We start from the raw sequence: 23,729 nt of genomic DNA on the forward strand, positions 1-23,729 counted from the left end.
CCTCAGCCATGGCCTGGCTGTAAGTGAGAAGGGGAAGGACCTGGGGAAATGACTTCTCTTCTAAGAGACTCAGTGTCTTCATCTGGAAGATGAGGGGGTTGACCAGATGATCTCTAATTTCCCTAAGATCCACTTTTCTCTCCACCCCACAATGCTCAATTTATAAGGGTCTGCAGCCTCTGACTCAGGAATATAATCCCACAGAAGACTCGGAGCCCACTTTCTTCCAGACCCTGACAGCACCCGGGAGGTAGACAGGCCAGGAATTTCCACACCATGGCCCAGCGCTTTGACGATCCCCACTTTTGAAATCTGTCAGAACTAAGTTCAAAACCTAACATGTTCAGCTTGTAATTATCAGAGTGAGAGAGAGAGAGAGAGAGAGAACCTAACACGGGCTAGGTATAGTGACTCATACCTGTAATCCCAATGTTTTGGGAGGCCGAGGCTGGAGGATCACTGAGGCCAGGAGTTTGAAACCAGCCTGGGCAACTAGTAAGAACCCATTTCCACACACAAAAAAATTATTTTTAATTCAGCCAGATGTGGTGGTGCATGCTTATAGTCCCAGCTACTCAGGAGGCTGAGGCAGGAGGATTACTTGAGGTCAGTAGTTTGAGACTAGTTTGGGCAACATACGGGGAACCTGTCTTTATTTAAAAAAAAAAAAACAAAAAACTATCTGGGCATGGTGGCACATGCCTGTAGTCCTAGCTACTCAGAGGCTGAGACAGGAGGATCACTTGAGCTGGGGAGTTCCAGGCTGCAGTGAGCTGTGATTGCACAACTACATTGAAGCCTGGGTGACAGAGCAAAACTCCGTCTCTAAAAACAAAACAAGAAAACCTAACTCCCCACTGACTGCTGCTGTGTGACCTCAGCAGGCTCGGGGATGAGACTTGGTAAAGGGCAGGTTCTCAGGGTCCTCATCCGCCCCCTTCCCTGTGACACAGAACTGCCCTTTGCCAGCTTCCCTCGAATGTGAGAACAAACAAGATATACTGAGGGCTCCTTAGAGGAAAGCACTAGAAAAAGCCTCAGCAATACTCCTTCCCTTTAAGCAGAGCCTTGGGCTCCTGTGTGCACACATCCCTACCACATGGGGTCTCATAGAAGCCCGGCTTCTTTCCTCCTCCGGGTTCGTATAATCCAGGAGACCAGATGAAGACAGCAGGTACCTGAGACGTGCCCAAGCCTCGGCAGCTTCCCTACCCAAAGCAGAGGGCGAGGCAGGCAGCGGGCATGTGGTGGGGCTGGGCCTGGCAGCGGAGGGGCTGGCTCCTAGTCCCCATGGCCCCTCGGAGCCCAGCCTCCTCTCCACTCTTCTGGGGCCTTGGCAGGGCCCATGAGATCACATCTGGGCGGTGCTCAGGGCGTCTGAGAGAGAAAAGCACCGAGGGATGGAGGTGGGATTAATTATGTATTAACATGCTTCTGTATTAGCACTTCTGTTTACTGCAGGGCACAGTGGGAAACACATGGGGCTTGGTGTCAGAGAATCCAGGTTGGAACTGGGGCTTGGCCACTCAAGAGGTGTGGGCAAGTCACAACCTCTTTGAGCCCCAATTCCTGGAAAAAGGGGATGAACAACATCTGAGTGATGTTGGAGAAAGTGTGACACAAATCAGATTTCCTCACCTGCCAGTAGGATTGCAAGAACACCAGCCTCCCAGCATCGCTCACTGTGAGGAGGCCAAGTGCCTGGCCTGGGGCCACATGTGACTGACATGCAGGGGGTCTCGTTATTACTGCTGGAGGAGCAGGGAGGTGCAGAGTGAAAGGGCTGAGGATCGGACTATTGGCAGTGCCGTTCAGGCTGGCACTCTCTGGGTGTGTCCCAGGTGGGTATACTGGGCCAGCTCTCCCTAGGCAGATCCCCACAGCAGCAACGGAAGGAAGGGGTTGTGCGGGACTCCAGGGAGGGAGGCACCCAGCTCCTTGCCTGGCTAATGCAAGCCCCTCTTTGGGGTCCCAGCTGTGGGACAGAAAGGGCTCCCTCGTCCCTAGGATGCCAGATCCATCAGCAGCTGATTATTTAATCTGTTCCCCTTGGCCTGAAGACCACGACCACAGCCTCAAGGAGTCACTGACCACAAGCTGAGTCTGAGAGGAGAGGACACTTGGAGGCCACACCCTCAGGAGGGCAGGTGTTGGGGAGGCAGGTCCAGGGCTTCTGCCTCCAGGGCCAGCCCAGAGGTTGGAGAAGTCCAAGTTCAAGTTCCTGGGGCTGACTCATCAGAAAGAGGGTGAAGAGAAGGTCAGGGCAGGGACTGGTTGAATCAAGACAGGCTCTCCCTGCTAGGAAGAAGGGTGAGGGCCTGCAGACAGGCTGCTGCAGAAAAGAAAGGCGCAGATGTGTCCATAAATACTCCTAGATTCAATCATGTGCTCCTCTGCCTCCTGTCATACAAAAGTCTCATGGACGCATCCCCTCACCCCCCCGACCCAGGACCAGTGCCCCAACAGGAGGGCTCTGGGGCCCTCTCCAGCTCCTTACTGACAGTCCAGCTGCTGCTGCCGCTGCCCTGGCACGCCAGGCATGCCAGTCCCGGGTGCTGCCAAGTCACATGCTCTGCGCAGGCGAGGCCAGGCACTGCTGGGGCAGCCTTGGGGATGCAGGGTGGCGTGGCATTCGCAGGCACTGTGGGTCTGCAGAAAAGCTGGGTGCCCAGAGGCAGCTGGCCACCTGCCTGCCACCCTCCCCAGCCCCACCCACCTTCCAGGGGAGAAATCCTTGGGCAAACAGTCAGCCAGGTGTGAGCAGCACAGCAAATGCAGGGCTGGGAAAAGCAAACACAGAGGGCCTCCATGCTGCAGGCCCGCTGCCCTATGGGGTGGCATTCGGGTGGCCCTGCCCACAGCTGCCACTGGTGTCCCCAGCACTTTGCCCACAGTCTTCGGAGGGTCTTCCAGGATGAATGCTTTGGCCTTCCCTCCACTGTACTCCCCAGAGGGGGCCCGACTGTGAGGTGACAGAGGCAGCCGCAGGGAAGAACAGGCAAGGCATGAGTCTTCAGAGGGTGAGACGGACCTGGGCCTGGAGTCTCTGCTGGGCCACGCTTTGGCTGGGTGACTTGGAGCAAGTCAAAGGACCTCAGGGCCAGGAACGCCCACTGTACATGGCCTTTGTGAAGGTTAAATGGGATGAGGCCCACGCGGGACCACTGAGAGAGGATTTGGCACAGAAGAGGGTCTGGATACGTGGGTGCTCAGCTTAGCGCCACCTGTGGGTGTGGGGTGGAGCCAGGGTGGGTCACAGCAGGAGAGGCAGTGCCATGGCGGTCTGGCCCACACACTCTCCCAGGCCATGTTCACCTGACTGATCTGTGACCCCCTGGCCTTAGCCCCAGGGCAGTAAGGCCAACACCAGACTTCTGGCCAGTGGCTGCAGGGCCAGCCAGGAGGGAAGGACGGTCCAGTTCTATTCTACCAGCAGGGGCTGCTGCGTCTGCTGGCCCCCAATTCAGGGCAGAATGCCCCCCAGCTGAGAAAGGGCTGTGCCCCCAGTGGCTCCCATCCAGGGCTTCAGCTTCAGATTGGCCTCCACCCATAGGCAGCCAGAGGAGGTCCTGTCTTGTTGAGGGTGCACAGCACGTCCCACTTTCTCTGCTCTGCTGCACACCACAGTTGAGCGTGCAGGCGGTCCGCAGGCCTCTGTGCCCTTGCACAGTCTATTCTGTTTGCCCAAAAGGCCTTTTCCAATCTTGCTCCCCTGGGAACTCCTCAGTGTTCCAAAGGTCAGCCTAAACACAGCCTCCTCTGTGAAGCTGCCAGGGCCCACCAACCCCCAAGTGCAGACCTAATCAGTGCCCCCTCCATTCTGGGATCCCGGCTGGGCTGGGAGCTCCAGGAGGGTAGGGCTACACTCTGCATCTCTGTGTCCTTGGCACCCAGCACCATGCCTGGTGCCTAGCAGCTGCTCAAGAAATGTCAGACAAGGCCCCCGGCCCAGCTCCCTTGCTCCTCTCAGATCATGCTGCCAGCACATTCGGCCAAAGAGACTCAGAGATGGCATGTGGGAAGCAGGGCAAGAGTGAGCTGCCCCAGGGAAGCAGGTGGGGTACAAGGTTTCCTTTCCTTTGGAAATTGTCCATGCTACATGCACCAAGCTTCACCCACAATCAGAAGTGGCTCTGGAGGCTTGCAGGCTGCCTCCCCATCTCCAAAAGCAGAAAGCAAAGTTAGCAGGGGGGTGAGCAAAGGAAAGGGAAGTGCACCGGAACTGCAGAGAGAAAGGCAGTTGTGGCTGCCATCTGCTGTGAGCAAGATGTTTGGAGAACATGCGCTCCTCATTCTGAGGTCTCCCAGCCAACTTGCAGAGAGCTGGGCCGCCCCTCTGCAGATGGGAGCCGACAGCTCAGCCAAGCTGCAGAGGCCCCACAGGAGAGATGTCAGGGACCCTACCTGCCTGCCCCGACCCCTCTGGCTGGCCCAGTCTGACCTTCTGATTCTTGAGCAGACTGGGGGCCAGGATGCCAGCCCAGGACCCGAGTCACACTGCCTTTTCCAGGGAGCCCCCAACAGGCTCTGAGAAGGCAACTCCACAATAAGACTGATGATAATGTAAATATAAGGGTGATAAGGGCAGTAGTACCAGCCATTGCTCACTGAGAGCCCAACTAGCTGCCAGAAGACCTGGTACTGGGAACTTCCAGTCATTATCTCACTTCGCCCCATGACTCCCAGGGGAGGAGGAAATGGAGGGTCCAAGAAGGGGCCCTGGCACTGCTCCTCACTGCAGACACACCTGGCTACCCAGGGCCATGATGGGAGGAAATTAGCTGGGCATGGCAGGGCATGCCTGTAGTCCCAACTGCTTGGGAGGCTGAGATGGGAGGATCACTTGAGCCCAGGAATTCGAGGCTGCAGTGAGTGCAGTGAGCTATGATTGCACCACAGCACTCCAGGCTGGGTGACAGAGCAAGACCCTGTCTCTTAAAAAAAAAAAACAGGAGAATATCCAAGTGGGAAAGAGGCTCTGAGCCACTGAGTCACAAATGCTCATTTGAAGGAGGACGATGAAGAAGGATGTAGACAGCTGCCCCAGGCCACACCGAGGTCAGCAGCAGGCTGAGAGCAGAACTTGGAACCCTGCCCCACAGCCCAGGCTCTGGGGGCCTTGGTGTGCTCCTGCGCAGGAATGGCTGCTGTCCTCCTGTCCTTGGCACCACCTAGGGGCTAAGCCATTCCCCCAAGCAGAGCGACACATTTCCAAGGACTGAGGTAATGCTGGCCTTGCCTGGAGGGCCCATCTCAGTTTAGACCAGGCCTCCCTCGCCCTGGCCCAGCTTCTATGCTCCTGACCACAGCAGCGGGCCAAGCTCAGGAGGCTGGGAAGGGCTGGGCCTACCAACCACATTCCTTTCCAGGGCCACCCTACCCTGGGGCTACCCACAAAGGAATTAGCACAGCTAACAGGCTCATCAGAGTCACTGGAGCTGTCCATGGCACTGGGGCACAGAAACTGCTTCATTTCTCACTGGCCAGGCGAGCAGGTAGGGGGCTGAGAAGTCTGCCTGCCAAGACCGAACCATGCCAGGGTCCTGAATGTCACCCTGTGCCCTCACCCTGGCAAACCAGTCCCCAGAGGCGACCATCCCCTGCTATGCCATCCCAGGGAGGTCAGGGGTGGCCTCCTTCCCCTTGGCAATAGGAAGGTGAGGGTCTTGGGGCAAACCACCCAGATCCACACCTCCCATCCCACCCGGCGGCTCTGCTGCCACCGCCCCCACAGGCCAGCTCGCAAGCCATACACTCCACATTTCTGTCTGCTCAGTCCTCCCCCAGCCCCCCACACACCGTAATTGCAACACCTCCGCCCCACTGACAGCGCCTGCCGCTGCCTGCTCGCTGCCAAGGGGGCTGGGAGGGCCCAAAGATGTGCTTCATGCAAACCTTACTGGGGAAAGGGACTACAGTTTTCCCCTTTTCTCCAAGGGGTCCTTGGATCCAGGTGCTGACCCCACTTTCTGCCTCTCTCACAGCTCCCCATCCCACCCCATCCCCAACCCTGGGTCGCCCAGTCTGTGAAATGCCTCTTACTCTGGGAGAGATGGAGGGAATCAATGGCTTCCCTATTCTCCTGCCTCTCCCACAGGGGAAGGGGAGGGGAGGCATGTGGCCCCTGGGGGGATCTTTCAGGGCGCGCCCCAGCCCCACTGCTCCTCTCTGCTAGGAAGTGGGGGTGGTGTGCTTGATGGACGGCTGGGCCTCAGGTCCACCGGAGTGGAAGGCAGGCGGCCAGGGTGGTGGGCACCTCCACCCCTACTCTCCCACTCCCAGGACTCCATGGGAATCGCTGTCACTATCCAGATACCTTCACAAAGAACTCGTGCCTAGGCTGAGGCACAGCCAGGCCGAGGGTGAGTCAGCAGGGAAATCCCGGCACTGGCGCCCACCGCTGGTGACGGTGCCGCTGACACCTACAGAACGGGGTGCCCAGCCCCTCCCGCAGAGGGTGAGAGGAACACCCGGGCTCCCCCACTCCCATTTCCTGCTCCCTGAGAGCGAGCCTGGCGGTGGGGGCAGGGAGGCGTCTCAGTGGGGGCGGAGTCCTGGAGCGAGGCCTCAGCAGCAGCCTGCCGTCTTTGGGCCTCTGGTCCCTTACCCTTGAACATCAGCAGGGGAGGAGGTGGGAGAACGCTCACCACAGCCCCTGGGCTCTGGCCTGGAGACTGCCACCCACACTCTGGGTATCTGGCTTTCCAGGGTCTCACTGGGGCACACGGGGATGCACACCCTACCTCATTCCTGAAGGGCCCTGCCGCTGCCCTCCTTCCAGGCAAGGTCACTGCTCTGCCTGAGCCCAGCACCCCCACTAATATGCTGCCCTGGACCCCAAAAAAACAGGATGGAGAGCAGACTTAGGCCAGGAGTCAGTACCCTCCCTGGGAGGAGAGAGAGAGGAGGAGCAAAGAGGAGCTGAGAAGAACAGAAAGCCAGGCACAAAGCCTCCTCACAGCAGGACATCCTGTCCCTGGAGAAGCGCCTGTGGCCAGGTCCCCACAAACCCGCCAGACCGGTTGGCTGGAGAGGGGTGGGAGGCTCAGACCAGGGCCAGAGAGCAGACCTAGGACCTGGAAGCTCCCAGATGAGAAGCTCCCACTGCTCCTCCTCACTGGGAAGTGCGGGTGGGTTGGACTCAGCAGGCCCTTCGGCAGGAGCTTCTGGGGACGTGAACTGGAGGATGCCAAGCCCCATCCTCAAGGAGCTCACAGTGCAGAATAACAAGGAAACCGGGGCGGGTCAGTGAGCACAGAGCTCCCAACACTGATGCCCGGACCACTGCTCAGCCCCAGGCAGACAGAGAAAACTTCCTGGAGGTGCCTGCCTGATGGTTGAACAGAAAGAGCAGGGAAAGCAAAGCTAGCTACCCTCCTCTTCACCCTCCTCCCACCTGGTTCCCCAGAGCCTGTGGGCAGATACACCTTGTGCAGGGCCGGATTCCAGCTAGCAGAGAGGCTGGGCACCACTTTAGCTCCCAACCCTGCCTCTCGGTTGCTGGCAGATGTAGCTTCTGCAGGCTCCCTGGGCCAGGAAAAACACGCTTGAGAGTACACAGAGAGGGCCCGTGGGGCTGCTTCCTGGCATCCCCAGCACACAGGTGCTTGGTGTTCCGCAGGCAGAGCCCTCCACTGGCGGGGAGACATGCACATGTTCGGGTTTCACCAGGCCCCCAGCTTTTATCTTCCAGGCTTCCCCTCTCCATGGTCCTTCCTGAAGACCAGGCCTCTTGCTCTTCCCAGGCAGGGAAGTGGGTAATGTAAGCGATCCAGAAACCCATCTATTACTTTGAAAGAAGACTGAAAACATGTGACCGCATGAATCCCATGGGTTTACTTCAATGTCTTTAAAACAAATGACTTGAATGGATTTCTCCCACCCTTCCTCCCCACGGAGCCACTCAATGGAAAACAGCAGCTCAAAGGGCCACAGACTCAGGGCTGCCGTAAATGGGGTATCAGACACAAAGCCTGGCAGGGGGCACTTGAATAAAGGCCGCTTTGGCCAGGAGAGGATGAAAGGCAGACACCTGACAACCAACAGGCAGCCAGCAGAGAGGCACAAAGGGTGCACGCGAGGCCGACGTCAGGTCCACGCACACACAGGCACCCCAGCCCTCTGCTATGGGTGATGGGTTGCTCTTGTGCCCCAGCACTGGTCTCCCTTCCTCCTGCCACGGCATGGAAGCCTGGCTGTGGGGACAGCAGTGGCCTTGCTCAGGCCCTTGCCTGGAGAGCCCTGCCCTGAGCAGCCATTTACGCGCAAACTCACTGGGCAGCTGGAACACGCAGGTGAGGTCTTCTTGGGCAGCACAAATTGCTTAGAAAAAAACAGGCAAGGAAGCAGGACTGAAGCCATGTGACAGTCCCCAGAACTTCAGAGCTGGAGGGGCCCAGGGAACTCAGATGCCAAGCCTCCCAGATTCCCCGAATCCTACAGATGAGGACCCTAAGCTCATAGAGGAATGCTGACGTGCCAAGGTCACACAGCTTTGGGCCTCTGCCCCATCCCTGGCTGCCTTCCCAGCCTCATTCATGCAGCCATTACTCTCCGAGCATATCCTATGTGCCTAGACTCTGGAATTGAGATTTAGTCGCCTAGGTGATGCCAAACTAAACTTGGCCTCAGAGGTTTGCAAGCTGGGGGTTTCCCACCTCTCAGCTGTCCCCTCCCCAGCCTCTCCTCTTATGTAAAACGGAAGGAGTGCTGGCCATCATCAGGGAAAGACTCAAAGCAGAGGGGAAGTAAGAAAGCAGGAGAAGCGGTGTGAAGCCCTGGGGATCATCAGCCACACCCTGGAAGTGAGGGAGGCGATGGTGAAAGTCACCCCAGTGGGGGAGTCTGGGCTGCCCCTGGCTGAAGGAGGCCTCATCTTACGCAGGGTAGGTGCGCTGTGACCGGGGACTCCAGACCAGATATGCTGACTTATGCATAAGAAAAAGACTTATCTTTTTCTTATTAAAAAATATACGTTCTCTATAGAAAATAGAAACTGGCTGGGCGCAGTGGCTCACACCGGTAATCCCAGCATTTTGGGAGGCTGGATCACTTGAGATCCATGAGCTTGAGACCAACCTGGCCAACATGGTGAAACCCCATCTCTACTAAAAATACAAAAATTAGCCAGATGTGGTGGCGGGTGCCTGTAATCCCAGGTACTTGGGAGGCTGAGGCAGGAGAATGGCTTGAACTGGGGAGGCAGACCGCACCACTACACTCCAGCCTGGGCAACAGAGTAAGACTCGATCTCAAAAAAAAAAAAAAAAAGAAACAAACCAAAAAGAAGAAAATAGAATGACCCCTCTAGGAAAACTATCGACTATTAACAACCTTCTAGTCTTTTTTTTTTTTTCTCTATCTAATTGTGGGACCATTTGGCACCTACCACTTTTTTCTACTGAACTAAAAGGTGAGCACTTCTCCCGAAACATTTTCCTACCGCCGTCTCTCCTCATTACCATGGAGTAGTCCACATACATGACGGACAGGATGTTAGGTTGTCTCCCTCTTCTCAGTGTGAGAAAACCCCACAGCTGGGCCCCAGGCAGAGTGGCTCTGGGGTCCTGGGCTTTGGTGGCAGGATCCTGTAGGAACCCGTAACTCCTGACCCCAGCCTGGTGTTCCTTCTCTCCCTGGCAGGGGCAAAGGTTTATGCATAAAGGGTGGGAGCGGGGAGCGGGGATTCTGCCCTTCCTCCCATCTCTCAGGCAGTAAGTGGTCCCCAGTGACTCTCAAACTTATGCAGACTCCCAGGCCCTGCCCAGCAATTCTGAATCAGTAAGCCCAAGGCAGGGCTCAGGAACCTATATTTATAGGTTCCAAGTTCTACCATGGCCAACCCCAGGAGACTCTGAGGCTGGAGTTAACCCACCTGCACTCAGAAACTCTGCTCTGAAGGATGAGTCCTGGCCAGGACTGCTCAAGTGTGCATAAGCAGAACTTCCAGAGCTGGCTGCAGGCCCCCTCCCAGCGATTCTGATGTGGAGGAGGGTGGTGATGAAGGGGTGCTGAGGTGCTGCATTTCCAACCTGGTCCCAGGTGGTGCTGCTGCTGCCGGCTCATGGGCAGCAGCAGCATCACCTGTGGGCACCTGTGCAGGCCCTGGGTTCTGCCTGGATGTACGATCACAGCAGGCTCTAACACACTGACTATGGGGCACACACTCTGCCCTCCAGACTCAAAGTGAGGTGTGCTCCAGGGCCTGCAGCAGCAGCATTACTGGGAGTTGTTAGAAATGCACATCTGGGCCTAGCAGCCTGAACTGGAATCTGCGTTAGTAAGTTCCCCAGTGATCTGTGTGCCCATCAAAGAAGCACGATGCTGAGTCTGTCACAAGCCAGCATCATCTCATGTCACCTCCTAACTCTCCTCAGAGGCCAATTATTCCCTGATTTTACAGGTGGAAACTGCAGCTGAGAGGTGAAAGGACCTGGTTAAGGACTCGACTACCCCCAGCAGGAGCTGCAACAGGAAGCCAGACCGTCTGGCCTGAGCTCTCAACCCTACATCCCAACACCCCCTTTGGTTTCTCATTCAATCACCACCAGCACTCCAAGGTGGGTTCACTCCACTTTATGGAGACTCAATGAGGTCAAATCAACTGCTCCAAAGCGCTCCCTGGAGCATGGTGGAGCCTGCCCCTGTGCCTGTGTTCGTTCCCTCTCAGCCCACTCTGTCTGTAGGCACAGAACCAGAGCGCAGGGCCAGGTTGGGGGGGTCCCACCTCCAAATCCTGCAGGCTCTGCAGACACAGTTGGAGGCAGGAAGTGGGAACCGGGGCGGAAGAACCAGGAGCTCGATTTGGGCTGAGGACACTCTTTCTTCACAGCCAGACTCAGTTTTGTGTGCCTTTTGAAAGGAGACAGAGAATAGCTGGGCTCAGCCCAATGAGACCAGCCTCTTTCAACCTTCTGGTTGCTGCCATTTCCAATTACAATTTCAGAGGGCTCCTCTAATTTATACATCCCAGGATGCACTGCCCCAGCTGCTTTATGATGGGAGTTCATTACACCATTAAGGTTAAACTTTTATAAAGTACTGAGCAGCTGGTGGGCTGGGCGCCCAGCTTCGTTACTGCTGCCGGAAGCCTGCTGAATAGGGTTCACCTGGGGAAGGGAGGGGTTAAAGGCGCCAAGAAATGGAGACGGCAGCTGCTCAGGTGCCCTGAGCCCTCCATTAGGCGGTGTTCTAAACTGCATGGTGTAGCAGGCAGGCAGCAAAGAGAACAATCTGGAATGGCACTGGCAGGGGCATGTGGGGTGAGAGGAGCCATGCTGTGCGAGCCTGAAAGCCACCTGCCGTAGCCGGCGAGGTACAGGGTCGGTGAAGGCCGGGTTGGGCAGTGGGAGTAAAAAGGTGGTGCAAGCCACGGATGGGTCTACACACGGGGAGCGGCGAGGGCTTCCTGGGAGCGGGGCCTGGTCTTCGCAGCAAGAGGATAGCCACAGGGGGCCTTCCTTTTGTGGGAGGCTGTTCCTCCCGTGGTTCACAGGATCCCCCAAACCCCATGCCAGGTGAGGAGAATGAGAACACCACACCCTGAGAGCAGGGGCCAGATGGGACCTGAGTCCCAGCTACAAACACGCAACCTCTAACAGAGTCCTTCAATTCCCCAAGGAAGCTGAGGCCCTAGACCTGAACCCCTGCTGTGAAATGAGTGCTTCTTCCATGGGTGCCATGGGACTGTCCTGAGCACAGAGCCTAGAGGGGGTGAGTGTCTAGAAAATGGAAACCATCACTGTTCATGGCATTAAATGTGTCCCTACACATAAGGCACTGTGTAGCAGAGAGGACTCTCCGCATCACGTTTGCCATTGTGGCTGCTGGTAGAGTGATAGTGTCTGCTTATGCCAACCCAGGAACTCCCTTAGGACGAAGTGATACCATTTATCTTATTATTCCCAGCTCCAGGCACAAGGCTTAGCAAGTAGGTGCTCAATAAATGTCCTCGAATAAATGGGTAGATGGGAGATTACATGTGGCAAAACTATTCTCTGCTCCACGGTCTGGTCCCAGTCCCAGTGAAGCTGTCAAAGGAGAACCAAGTTCTTTTCAAACGTATGAACAAACTCTTAAGAAAAATTCCTTAAGTTCCTAGGGGGAAAGAGACTTGGGTACGGCTGGTGTTCTGGCCCTGGGTGTGCACTGGGGCTGATTCTGGCCTTGCAGCCCAGGAGAGTTTGCAGTGCCTGGAAGTTCAGGCCTCAGCTGGTGCTCTGCAGACCCGGTGGGCAGGGCTCCCATTGCCCTGGAGAGGCTGCCCAGACCAGAGAGGATGGCATGGAAATCTGTGAGGCCAAGTCATGACCCCCCAACTCTTAGGAGGGCAGCTGGAGAAGCTGAGGGGCTTTGTACGGTGAGACTCAGAGAGTCTGAGGAAGAAACTGGCTTCCCCCGAGGGCCTCAGAGAGGAAATGTTAAAGAAAAGGCAGCGAATAGAAGAGGTACCAAAAGAGGCTGGGCACAGTGGCTCATGTCTGTAATCCCAGCACTTTGGAAGGCTGAGGTGGGTGGATCACCAGGTCAGGAGTTCAAGACCAGCCTGGCCAAGATGGTGAAACCCCGTCTCTACTAAAAATACAAAAATTAGCCGGGCGCGGTGGCAGGCGCCTGTAATCCCAGCTCCTTGGGAGGCTGAGGCAGGAGAATCGCTTGAACCTGGGCAGCAGAGGTTGCAGTGAGCTGAGATCGCACCACTGCATTCCAGCCTGGCCAACAGAGCAAGACTCCATCTCAAAAAAAAGAAAAAAGAAGAGGTGCCAAAGGAAGGAAACCAAAATAGAGGAACCAAATGGAACCAGGGACTGTGGGGTTGGGACGGCCAGTTCTCATAGAGGGTCAGGACAGGAGCAGGGTGAGTTACCGGACGGGTGGCAGGATACTGCCAGCTTTGAGAAGTGGCCCAGCTGCTTGTGGGGAGCAAAGCCCAAGAGGCCAGCTCCAACACAGGAGTGCTGCAGGGGAGCCTCAGCATCAGGAAAGGGAGGGTCCCATCAGACATAGCACATGCTTGGGCTGATGAGAACAATTATGAGAAGTAATTGTGGTCATTAATAATAGCAGTTAACATTTCCTGAGTACTTATGATGTTCTTGGCATTGGGCGGAACTTCCTACATCATCTCATTTGATCCTAACATGCCATGTTCCATTAGAGCCCCCATTTAGGAGATGAAAAGGCCAGGCACGATGGCTCACGCCTGTAATCTCAGCACTTTGGGAGGCCGAGGTGGGCAGATCACGAGGTTAGGAGATCAAGACCATCCTGGCTAACACAGCAAAACCCCGTCTCTACTAAAAATGCAAAAAATTAGCCAGGCCTGGTGGCAGGTGCCTGTAGTCCCAGCTACTGGGGAGGCTGAGGCAGGAGAATGTCGTGAACCCAGAAGGTGGAGCTTGCAGTGAGCTGAGATTGCACCACTGCACTCCAGCCTGGGTAACAGAGTGAGACTCCGTCTTCAAAAAAAAAAAAAAAAAAAAAAAAAAAGAGGAGACTGAGGCTCAAACAGGTCAAGTGACTTGCACAAGTAGTAGTGGTCTTAAATAAAACTCTGTCTTTATGCTAAAGCCCATGTCTGAAATTCAAAGCCTATGCTATGAATTTAAAGAGGGAGAGAGAATGAATCAGAAGTGGATAATCTTGGAGACCAGGCAGACTCAAGTGGGTGAAGTGGGCAGGTGCTAACAGGGAGGCAGGGCACTGGGAGTTCCCAGCCCCTGCAGCTGAGGCTGAAAAGGCCAGGACAGTCCCCTCAGCCACTGGGCCTAGGGCTGCCCAGTGATTCTGCAGCTTGCCCCAAAACTGCAGCGGGGCAGCTGTCCCAGGGCAGTGGAGGAGCTTGGATGAAGTGGGAGTTGGCTAAAGGGCGTGCCAGGGGAGCCTGATGTAATCCTGGCCTGCAGAAAGCAGAAACTTGGGAAGTGAAACAAAACAATCCCCTAACGGTAGCCTGGCCACAATTTCCAATGAACGATGGCAGGCATGCCTTGCCCCCACCCACAAGTCCAAGGGCTCTGCCTTTTTCTTCAGGCCCTGGCAGCACGTGTCATCTTCCCCAGCCCCAGCCCAGCACTGAATTGCGCTCCGAGTAAGGCTGATGAGAAAGCAGAGGATTCCCAGCCAGCGCCCTGGGAGCCTTGCCACTGTGAGGCTGGTGGCCCTACCGCCTTCCGGAACAGACGCAGGGCTCACCTCCTCACAAGGCTTTCCGCATGTGTTGAGGGGTGAGGGGAGGTCTGGGCGGCTGCCTGGCGAGCTATCCTCCTTCCTCCCCACACCCAGCCTGAACTGACCTAGTTAGGCTGCATGTGGGAGATGGGAGAGGAAGTAGGGCCCAGAACCCCCCGCGGGCCCCCTGCACTTCCACACAACCCAGGCGCCCAGAGTGGGAGGGACCGCCTCCAAAGACCCAGGCACTGCTCACCCAGCCAGGACAGCAGACCAGGGCCTGGCAGCCACTCTAAGGATCTCCCGCCCCTCTCCTGGCCACACAGGTTCCTCAAGCAAGTTCTTGGCAGCTGGCAAGCTGCGGAATTCATCTGCTGGGCCGGGGTGGCTCAGAGGGTGGGTGCAGATGCCTTGGCTTGGGTCTATGTGCCCAGCCTTAAATATTCTCAGCCTTCATGCCAGCTCTTGAATCTCATATACGAGCAATCCTAATCCTTTGTTAGTACAATGTCTTTCCCAAAGGCCTTTCCCGTCCAGTGTTGCCTTTGAACAGTGAGGGAGACAGGATAAATATTGCTGCTATTATACAGACAGGGCAACCGAGGCTAACAAAAGAAAAGTGACTTGTTCACAGCTCCCCAGCAGAGCCAGGTACACTCCAGGCCCAGTAGTCCCATGTTCCTTGTTATGGTCATGAGGATCAAATGAGAGAAGGTACCAAAAGTGCTGAGCTTGGTGCCTGGCACCTTGCTCCCTAAATGTTATTTCACCATGATCATTATGCTTCATTGAGGACACAAATCAGTGAGGGGAACACACATGCTCTCTCTGAGGGGCGCCAGCACTATCCAGATAAGACAGTGCTATAAGATGCCTTTGTTTGGCCAGGCGCAGTGGCTCACCCCCGTAAGCCCAACACTTTGGGTTGCCAAGGCAGGTGGATCACCTGAGGTCAGGAGTTCAAGACCAGCCTGGCCAACATGGTGAAACCCCGTCTGTACTAAAATAAAAATTAGCCGGACGTGGTGGCGGGTGCCTGTAATCCTAGCTACTAGGGAGGTTGAGGCACAAGAATCGCTTGAACCAGGAGGCAGAGGTTGCAGTGAGCTGAGATCACACCACTGCACTCCAGTCTGAGCCACAGAGCGAAACTCTGTCTCAAAAAAACAGAGTGCTAGAGTCAGTGGAGCACAGAGAAAGGCCTCATGGAGGAGGTGGGCTTGTGTGGGACCTGAGGGAGAGAGAGAGGTGGGGTGTGAACAGGGACACCAAAAAGAACCCATCCTGGGTTCAAACCCTGGCTCCCTGCCTCGCTGAGTGTCCCTGAGCAGGTGATGCAAGCTCTCTAAGCCTCCTATAAGACGTAGGTTGGAGGGATGGGAGCACGCAGGGGGTTGCTGTTGCAAAGAATAAATGACATCTATCCTCTATATACTCTCCTGGGTTCAGTTCCTCCACATTGAGAAAATGGAAGTTATTGTTATTATTATTTTGTAGCTGAGCAAAGCCTCCTGGAGACATGCCCTGGTGCCCTCCCTGACCTCAAACCTGAAAGGCTTTGAGAAAGCTAAGTGCAGAGCCCTGTCCCCAGGAGACAGAGGTGCGGCCCCACGGAGCCCACTCCACTGTGTGGCCTGCCCATCAGGAGCAGCCAGGGGCTGGGAGGTGCAGGGTGTGTTATATAAATGAAGGGACATCAATAATGGATTAACCTCAAGGAAGTCCAGGGACATCAATCATCAATTAATTAAATGGCTCCAGGAGAGACAATGACGAGGGGCCCATTCGGGATGAATTCGAGGCAGCATCCTGTCTCACCTTACACAGGGGAGGGCCACCGTCCCGACCTCGACCCCAGAGCTGCAGGCTCCCTGGCCAGGACCGTCTCCAGGTGTAGGACTGGTTCGCAGGAGCAGCCCCCAAACACAGGTGAGGGCAAGCCCTGTTCTCCTCCATCCTCCCCCAGGCTCTGAGAACTCCCAAACGCTGAAAGGGTTTTGATGAAACTTCCCAGAATAGTAACCTCCTGGGCTGAACTCAGGCAGGCGAAATTTCAAGGGGTAATTTGGTGAGAAAATGATCAAACGCCTGGAAATAAGTGCTGTGAACACTGGAACCCCCTCAGTGGGTCTTCGGGGATGGGAACGGCCTCGAGGGCAGCCCTGAAAGCCTGCCGTTCACGCTCCCGCCCGGCACTGATGTGAGTCAGACCCGCTGAAAGTCAAAGTCAAGTGTGGGCAACACAGTCCAGGCGGCGACTCCGAGCTCAGCTCAGCTTCCCGGCCCCACTTCCCACCCCTTCCCCTCCTAGTGACCAAGCTGACCAATCTCATGGCTTCTGTCTCCCTTCCCTAATCAACCAGGCTTTGTCTCTCCCCTTGCCCCTGCAGAGTGGCCACTGCCCTAGTTCAAGCCCCCGCACCTGGGCACCCCCTACTCCTGTCCCTCAGTACCCTGGCACCTGCTGCCACACCACTCTTCCTGGGGGGTGGCACCAGCCCCCAAACCCTTGCTCAGAACATTTCAGTGAATGCCCATGTGTTCACAGATTGGAGACTAAACCTTCAGCCCTGCCGTCATGGCTCCCGGGGACCCAGTTCCAGCTCATTTTTCCAACCTTAGCTTTCACCACTTCTGGTGTATGCACCCTACACTCGAGCCAGACAGCAAACAGGCAGCAGTTCCCCCTCCCAGCCACCAGTCACCCCCCCAACCTGCCCCCGTTGCTGCCAGTTCCTCTACAACCACCTTCCTTTGTTCATCCCCACTGGTCCCCATGGCCCACATAAAAAGGCCGTGGCCACCCCAGTCTCCCTGACCTCCCTGGCTCGAGTCACTCTCCCTCCTTCGACCTCTGGCATCACTCATTTCTAAAAATTAATTATATCTTCTCAACAGATTTTAAGCAACTTGAGGTCAGAATCTACACCTTATAGGCTCTGGTATGCCCACCTCATCTGCACGCCCTGACTAACCCCCACCTCACACCTGGTGCTCAAGAAACAACTATCAACTATGTCCAAGTGGAAACATTCCTCGAGGCTAAGAGACACTCTCGCTGATGACACTGTTAACAGATATGCAAGATTCTGTCTACCCCAAGGATGTGGGAATCTAACTTCTTATCAAGTAATGAGACTCATTACATCTTCCCTGCTGCTAATGTATGCAGATCACGACATAACCACTTTTCTATGGAAAGGATTCCGGCCACAAGAGCAAAAACATTTTCTCAGTGCGTGTTTTCATCACGATCTCTCTATGCGCCAGGCATTACCTGGGAGAATTCTTGCCATTCGGCCCTCAGAGGTTTAACTGTCCCCATCTTACAGATTAGGAAACTGAGGTGTGCCAGCATCCAATCCGGGTCTGTGAGGTTCCAGAGTCTGAAGTCATAACCACCCATAGGCTACAATGCTATCTTCTGTCATGGGGGGGAAGGGACTGTCCCCAGCTGACTTCCAGGTGGCTCAAGGAGGAGCATGGAAGCAGGCGTGTGAGACACCCACAGGTAGCGCACAGAAGGGTGTGAGAGCCCCGCCTGCAGCCCAGCTTCCTTCTAAGGAATACTGAGAAAGCACTCGGCTCCTCATGTTAACAGTCATAACATGAGGTATGAAACCCACCCTCTGCCCTCCCACAGCCTGAAGGCAGCCTCCTCCGACACCCACTGTTCCCTCCTGCTGTGAAGAGCCCTGCAACACCCGGCTCCGCACACCCACCAACACCAGGCCAGCCAGACACGGGAGCCCGCGCGCTCCCACACCACCAGGCGCTCCACACCCCCTCCGCCCTCACTTCCCACAGAAACACTTACGGACACAAGCGGCTTTACACACGTGCACTCCCCGGGCAGCCCCGCGGTGATAACAGCCCCATCCCCATCTACAGGACTTGGGTGTTCCTGCCAAACGCCCCATGAAAACAACACCCTTACCCGTGGTCACACCGATCCCCTCCATGGCATCTCCCTGGACTCCTTCCTCAGCAGCAAAGAGGTCCTCACAGATAAGGCAGTTTCCTGGGTCTTTCCTGCCCACATACACAACCCACATCCACACCCACACTCACGCTTCCCATCCAACCCAGAAAGACCACGCCCAGCCCAAGTCAGTGTCAGAAACAAAAAAAGAAAATCAAAATAAACCATTTTCAGCCCTGCCCGCTGGGGAGGTAACCGCATCCTTCAGTGTCCTGGGCTTCGCGGTTCTAAAAGATTTATCTTCCTCTGACCACATGCTCATTGATATTTCCCCCAGCGCTACTTGCCCAGTCCACTGGAGTGTAATGTAAAGCTATTCCGGTGAGAAATTGAAATCACGGAGTGATGGGCCAACAGGTAGATTAAACACCAGGGTTCCCCTCGGGTCTCGAGGAGAGGGACTGGGGGACGAGTCGCTTCTAGCGACAAGCTGTGCCTTCAACTGCAGCCTTCTGGCCTGCTGCTGTCAGCTCCGGTCCAGCATCCTCTGGCCACAGATGCCTGGCTCCCTGGCACCCCTAAAGCAGAGCCAGGCACTGTGATTTATGGAGCAGCTGAGGAATTGCCAGGAGCTGAGTAAAGCAACTTTTAGACAAACACGGACAAGGAAAATGGGAATATCACTGGGGACCAAGGTTGAAATATTGCAGCTCCAGGGAGCTGCTTGCCCTCAAGGTCCACTCCTAAGTGACTGGCCTCCTGCCTCAGCTGGAAGTTACTTGAAATCAGCATCTGGGCACAATGACAAGGGTGCTAACCTGGCTGGGCTCCCTGCTGCCCCAAAACCCCAGGACTGGGAAGAAAGCTCGGCTCTCCTTTTGGGGAACAGAGGCCAACTCCTCCTCTCAGTGTCTTCAGATCTGCCCTGCCTGCCACCCAGCTCTGCTGTGCAGTCCCAACATCCCAAGCAGATGGCAAAGGGCGGCTGAAAAGGGCTCCTGGAGCCCCAAACCATAAGGCTGAACCACAAATCAGAACAAACAGGCGGAGGTGTGGAGGGTGAGCTGAGGAGACTTGAATACTGAATATTCACAACAGGGCGGCTGGAGGCTTCCTCCTTAATGGACTCTGCACTTAAGAGAGCTTTCCAGACACAAGCTGAAGTGCCCAGCAACTCCTCAGGGGAGGTATGAAGACACTGCAGGGAGCTGGTGAGACGGGCCATGGACACCCCTCAGACCAACATGGGAACGACCAGGGAAGCACCTGCAATGCTGGACAGTGTCTAGGTGGCAGCTATGGGGACAGGGCGAGTCTATAGCATGGAAAAGTCAGTTCACAACCCTGGGTCTGGCAGGGCCATGTCCTCCTTCTACCCACATGGCTTGACACTGCAGCCTGGGCACAGGGCAAAAGCCTGTGAAACGGGTTGCCGGCTAAGGCAGACACCTGCATGGAATGCTGGAGAAACGCCCTGGGTTAGAGAAAAACAGGCCTTCCAGCGCCACGGGGCAGGGTCTGCAACTCAGGCTCTGCAGCTTGTTGTCAGGAATTAGGCTCCTGGTGGCAGAGAGGAAAGCAATGTGCAGCCGCCCTCATCCTCCCCACCTGGGAAGGCACTTCAGCCAGAAGTGGGGCCACATCGGGAGAGATGCCACACCTGTCTGCCCTCAGAGGTGCCCGTGGCCCCCTTTCCTTTCCCCCATGTGTGAGGGCATCCTCCACACCCCCTGATCCCCCTGCTATCCAGCCTCAACCTCCCGCAGGACCATCCAGACCTGAGCCACGTCAATCTGGGGATGATCTGACCCACTTCATATCCTTCAGGCCACAGCCCAAAAGACGCTGATGTGACTGCTCCCCACTCCCGTTCTCAGAACCCAGAGCCAAAGGAAATTCTCAAGAGAAAACACACACACTTCCCAAGTCTTCCTCCCACACAGGTACCCTAGATCTGTCAGCCACAGACACCTCCCAGACCCACCCTGGCAATGAGGCATGTTTGCCGCCCAGGCAAAGTGCTTCCTCCTGCTTGGGCCACTCCTGCAGGACTTCACAGCTGCCGGGGCCATGCTCAGGACCATCCTCGGGAGACCGGGGGCCTGGTTCCAGCTCAGCAGCTGACTCATAGTGTCAACAGATCCCACTTGCCCCCACCAGGAGCATGTGCGCTCAGGGCCTCTAATTCCCTATGACAGGCCCTCGACCTTCCAGCTCCCTTCCTCCCAATCACATCCCGCGCCACCATTTCCTATAGCTCCTGCCTCCAGCCCTGGTCTCTTTACTTGATGAGACTCTCTGACCTTTGTACAGTCTTTTGCTGTTTGCAAAGGGTTTCCACGTGCACCATTTCCTTTCATTCTTTACTACCGGACCACCATGTGATATGCCTTGATTGGTGAAGTCACCTGCTGAAGTTCACACAGTCAACACTGGAATTAAAGTGATCTGCCCCCAAAGGCAATGGACAGTGCTCCAGTTATAGGGAACTCATCAGCATCTCCAAGCACCCACCTTGGCAATTTGGCGACCACCTGCCACCCTAGTCTCCAATATCCTCAACATCATCTTTTTGGATGCGTAAGTGCCTTCTCCAGCACAAGCTCAATCCTGTTATTCTTCTACCACTGATCCCACTCCCCCAAGAGATCCACGAAGAACTGAAGATTTCCCCTACACTGTAAGACTTCTCTAGGGGGAGCTGGAAATTGCTTCTCTGAAAAGTAAGGCACTAGGTGATGCTGAGTGAGACCTTCACCCAAAGCTTCCCAAAGGACTGGTGAGAGCAGACACAATCTCAGCGCAGATGGAAGGGGTTTTAACATAGGAGCCAAGCAGAGAGGACAGAGCCCTTGGAAAGGAATTTAAGCCTGGGGGTGGGAGTCCCAGTGGCCCCAGCAGATTCCCAGTGGCTGCAGAATCATCTTTCAAGCATCCCCCAATCGATCCAATCCTCTGGACCCAAAGGCTCCCAAGCATCAAAGAAGAGAGTCAACTTACAGATACCCTGGAGTGAACCCATCAACCCAAGGAGAAGGCAGCGCCCGGTGACCACAGATAGATGGTGCGTTGTACCACTCCCTGACCCGCTAACCCAGGCTACCTCTCGGCCCTGCTTGTTTCTCAGGACATATTCTGGGACACTGATCACCACTGAAAATCATCCACTCCTCCCTTCGTCCCCAAAGCTAGATGAATAGCGAGCCCAGGACAACGGTAGTGCCTGGAAGGTCTCTGTCTGGGTTACTATCAGGGCCCTTGTGGTAGAAGCTTCTCCTGGCATCTCCTGTTTATGCCCATTATAAAGGACACTAACCTCCCAGACTTCTGCCCTCCTCAGTCCAGTGTACCCAACAGGCATTAAAACTGGACCCCCATGACAGAGGCAGTGTCCCCTTCATCGCCCGTGGGGAAGGATGGGCATTTACCCTTCCCATTCATCAGGATGGGACGGCCACGGCCTCCCCCCACGGCAGTGCCAGTTAGCCCCCTGCACCACACCATGCCAAGGCCCTTTCTCACAGTCACACCAGGAACTCTAGCCATGCTGAGGACACCAATTCTTCAAGCCCCCAGTGCTATCACCCCAGACCATGTCAAGCCCAAGGCCAGAACCATCCCAACACCCAAGCAATGGCAGCACTTCCTCACACCCATGCCAGCGGCACCACCATGCCGGCACGAGCTGGCCACCTACCCCAGAACCAGTCCGAGGGCCGTGCCCATCACCTACCTGTGCCGACAGCTGCACCACCTCACACCTGGGAGGCCACCACCGCAACAAGGTGGAGGCGAGTCTTCTGAGATCCGCGCCAGGAAAACCACGCTGCCTGTGCCGGACCCACGTTGCCCACGCCCGTGCCACGCGTGTCACCATCCCCACGCCGGTGCCAGGGGCTCCACAGACCTCACACCTGCCACGGGCGCGCGTGGCAGCTGCAACTCCGCCCGCCGACCCGTCGGGCCGGCCACCGCGCGCCCTGGACACTGCCCAGCCCGCCGCGCCGCTCGCACCGCGCCCACGCCCGGGACCGGCCCGCCACGCCGAAGGCCCCCCTTACCTCCCGCCCGCCGCAGGGCTCGGCCCGCCGCCGCGACCGCCACCTCCATCCTGGGCTCCCCAAGGCCCCGATTCACTAACGCCGCTTCCGCAGGGCGCCGGCGCCGGCGCGAAGTCCGCCTCCGCCCCCCGGGGGACGCTGCGTCCTTTACGTAAACCCCTCTCCGCCGCCAGCGGTGACCATGGCGACGGTCGTGGGGCGGCAGCGCCCCCTGGCGCCAGGGAGGGGAGAGGCGTCGAGGCCCGAGCGAGCCGAGCCTTCCGCGGGCGCCTGCCCTGCGCGTGGGGGCGGTGGGCGCCCAGCTCAGGCCGCGGCGGGGGCCCCGTGGGCGGCCGGGAGGGGCTGGACTGGCCGCGCTGCGTCGGGGGAAGGGAACCGCCTGGGTGCCTACCCCTCCTTTAGGCCCCTCGTGACCAGTTTTAGCGTGGGAGAGGGATAAAAGCAAGTATGATCACTGGAGAGCTGGTTCATTTGTGGGGAGGAGAGAGACGGGTCCCACCTCCTCAGGGTGACTGAACTCTGCTTGAGAAGTTGGAGCACGTCTTTTGCGTCTGGGTACCCCCTCCTCCCTACCACCCTTCACCTCCCACCCCCAAACCCCGTTCCCAGTGCCCAGCCTCGTGCCTGGCCTCCAAAGGGGCTTGCTTGGTCAGTTTTGAATTTCTGGTAAATGAAGAAAACCGCCCCTCCTGTTCCCCTTCACGCCCATTCATTCACCGTAAGTCCCTTACACCTCTCTGGGAGCGCTGTGCTGAGCTGGGGGAGTGGAGGACAGAGAGGAGCAGAAGGCGGGTCCTGACTTCAAGGAGCTCATTCTGCTGGGGAGGAGACGCCGATGGAGGGGGTTTTAACATAGGAGCTAAGCAGAGAGGATAGACAGAGCCCTTGGAAAGGAATTTAAGCCTGGGGGTGGGAGTCCAGTCTGCAGGTCGGGATGACTCAGCTGGGTCCCAAAGATCCAGTAAAGATTCATCAGAGACAAAAAGGGGAAGAACGTTTCTTTCAGGCAAGAGAAGTGCCTCTAAATGTTTCCTAGGCTCTGTTGCCATCCCCAAAATCACAGTGATCCCGTAGTTCAGTACAAGTGGGAGCCATAGGTGAACAAGGAGGTGTGGGTAGTGGGGTGCCCGGGTTGAGCAGAAGCCTCGGTCTGAAAATTACGTGGACATTTGGGTTGGAAATGAGATTGTGAGTCCAGGACTGCCTTCCATTGAAGCAGATGGAGCCACTTCTGGAAGGAGTTCTGTGTTACCTGTGATTATTTAGAAAGCAAACTCAACGTAAGTAACAAGGAAAATGAAGAGTGGGCACATATACCCAGTGGGGCACCTCAGGGGATTCAAGGAGGAGTTGAATTCCTCAAGGCTCAGGAAGGGCAGAGATCAGGAAAGGATTTAAGGGCCCACTGTAGCAGTATCAGTTTAGGGATATTCTTTCTAGATCATTGCCATTAATCAGAATCAAAACTGCCAGACTGGATGCCTCTTGGTTCAATTTCCAGATTCCCAGGAAAAAAAGAATCTTATTAGTCCAGATCAGGCCATGGTCAATCAGCTATGGTCAGAGCAGAAAGTGCT

General features: G+C 56.2%; 1 protein-coding gene across 2 annotated transcripts in view; it reads right to left on the reverse strand.

Moving 5' to 3' along the window:
- Positions 1 to 22,277, reverse strand: part of DAGLA (diacylglycerol lipase alpha) — a 67,128-nt gene extending 44,851 nt beyond the window's left edge. The window contains exon 1 of one of the 2 annotated variants that reach the window (XM_007995968.3): positions 22,153 to 22,277. The gene's annotated coding sequence lies outside the window, so the exon portion shown is untranslated. Of the gene's footprint in view, positions 1 to 21,824; positions 21,910 to 22,152 lie in introns of those variants that run through there. The other variant, XM_073015621.1, reaches the window with a different exon arrangement.
- Between the last annotated feature and the right edge of the window lie 1,452 nt (positions 22,278 to 23,729).

Source organism: Chlorocebus sabaeus, chromosome 1 (genome assembly GCF_047675955.1).
Source record: "Chlorocebus sabaeus isolate Y175 chromosome 1, mChlSab1.0.hap1, whole genome shotgun sequence".
NCBI lineage: Eukaryota > Metazoa > Chordata > Mammalia > Primates > Cercopithecidae > Chlorocebus > Chlorocebus sabaeus.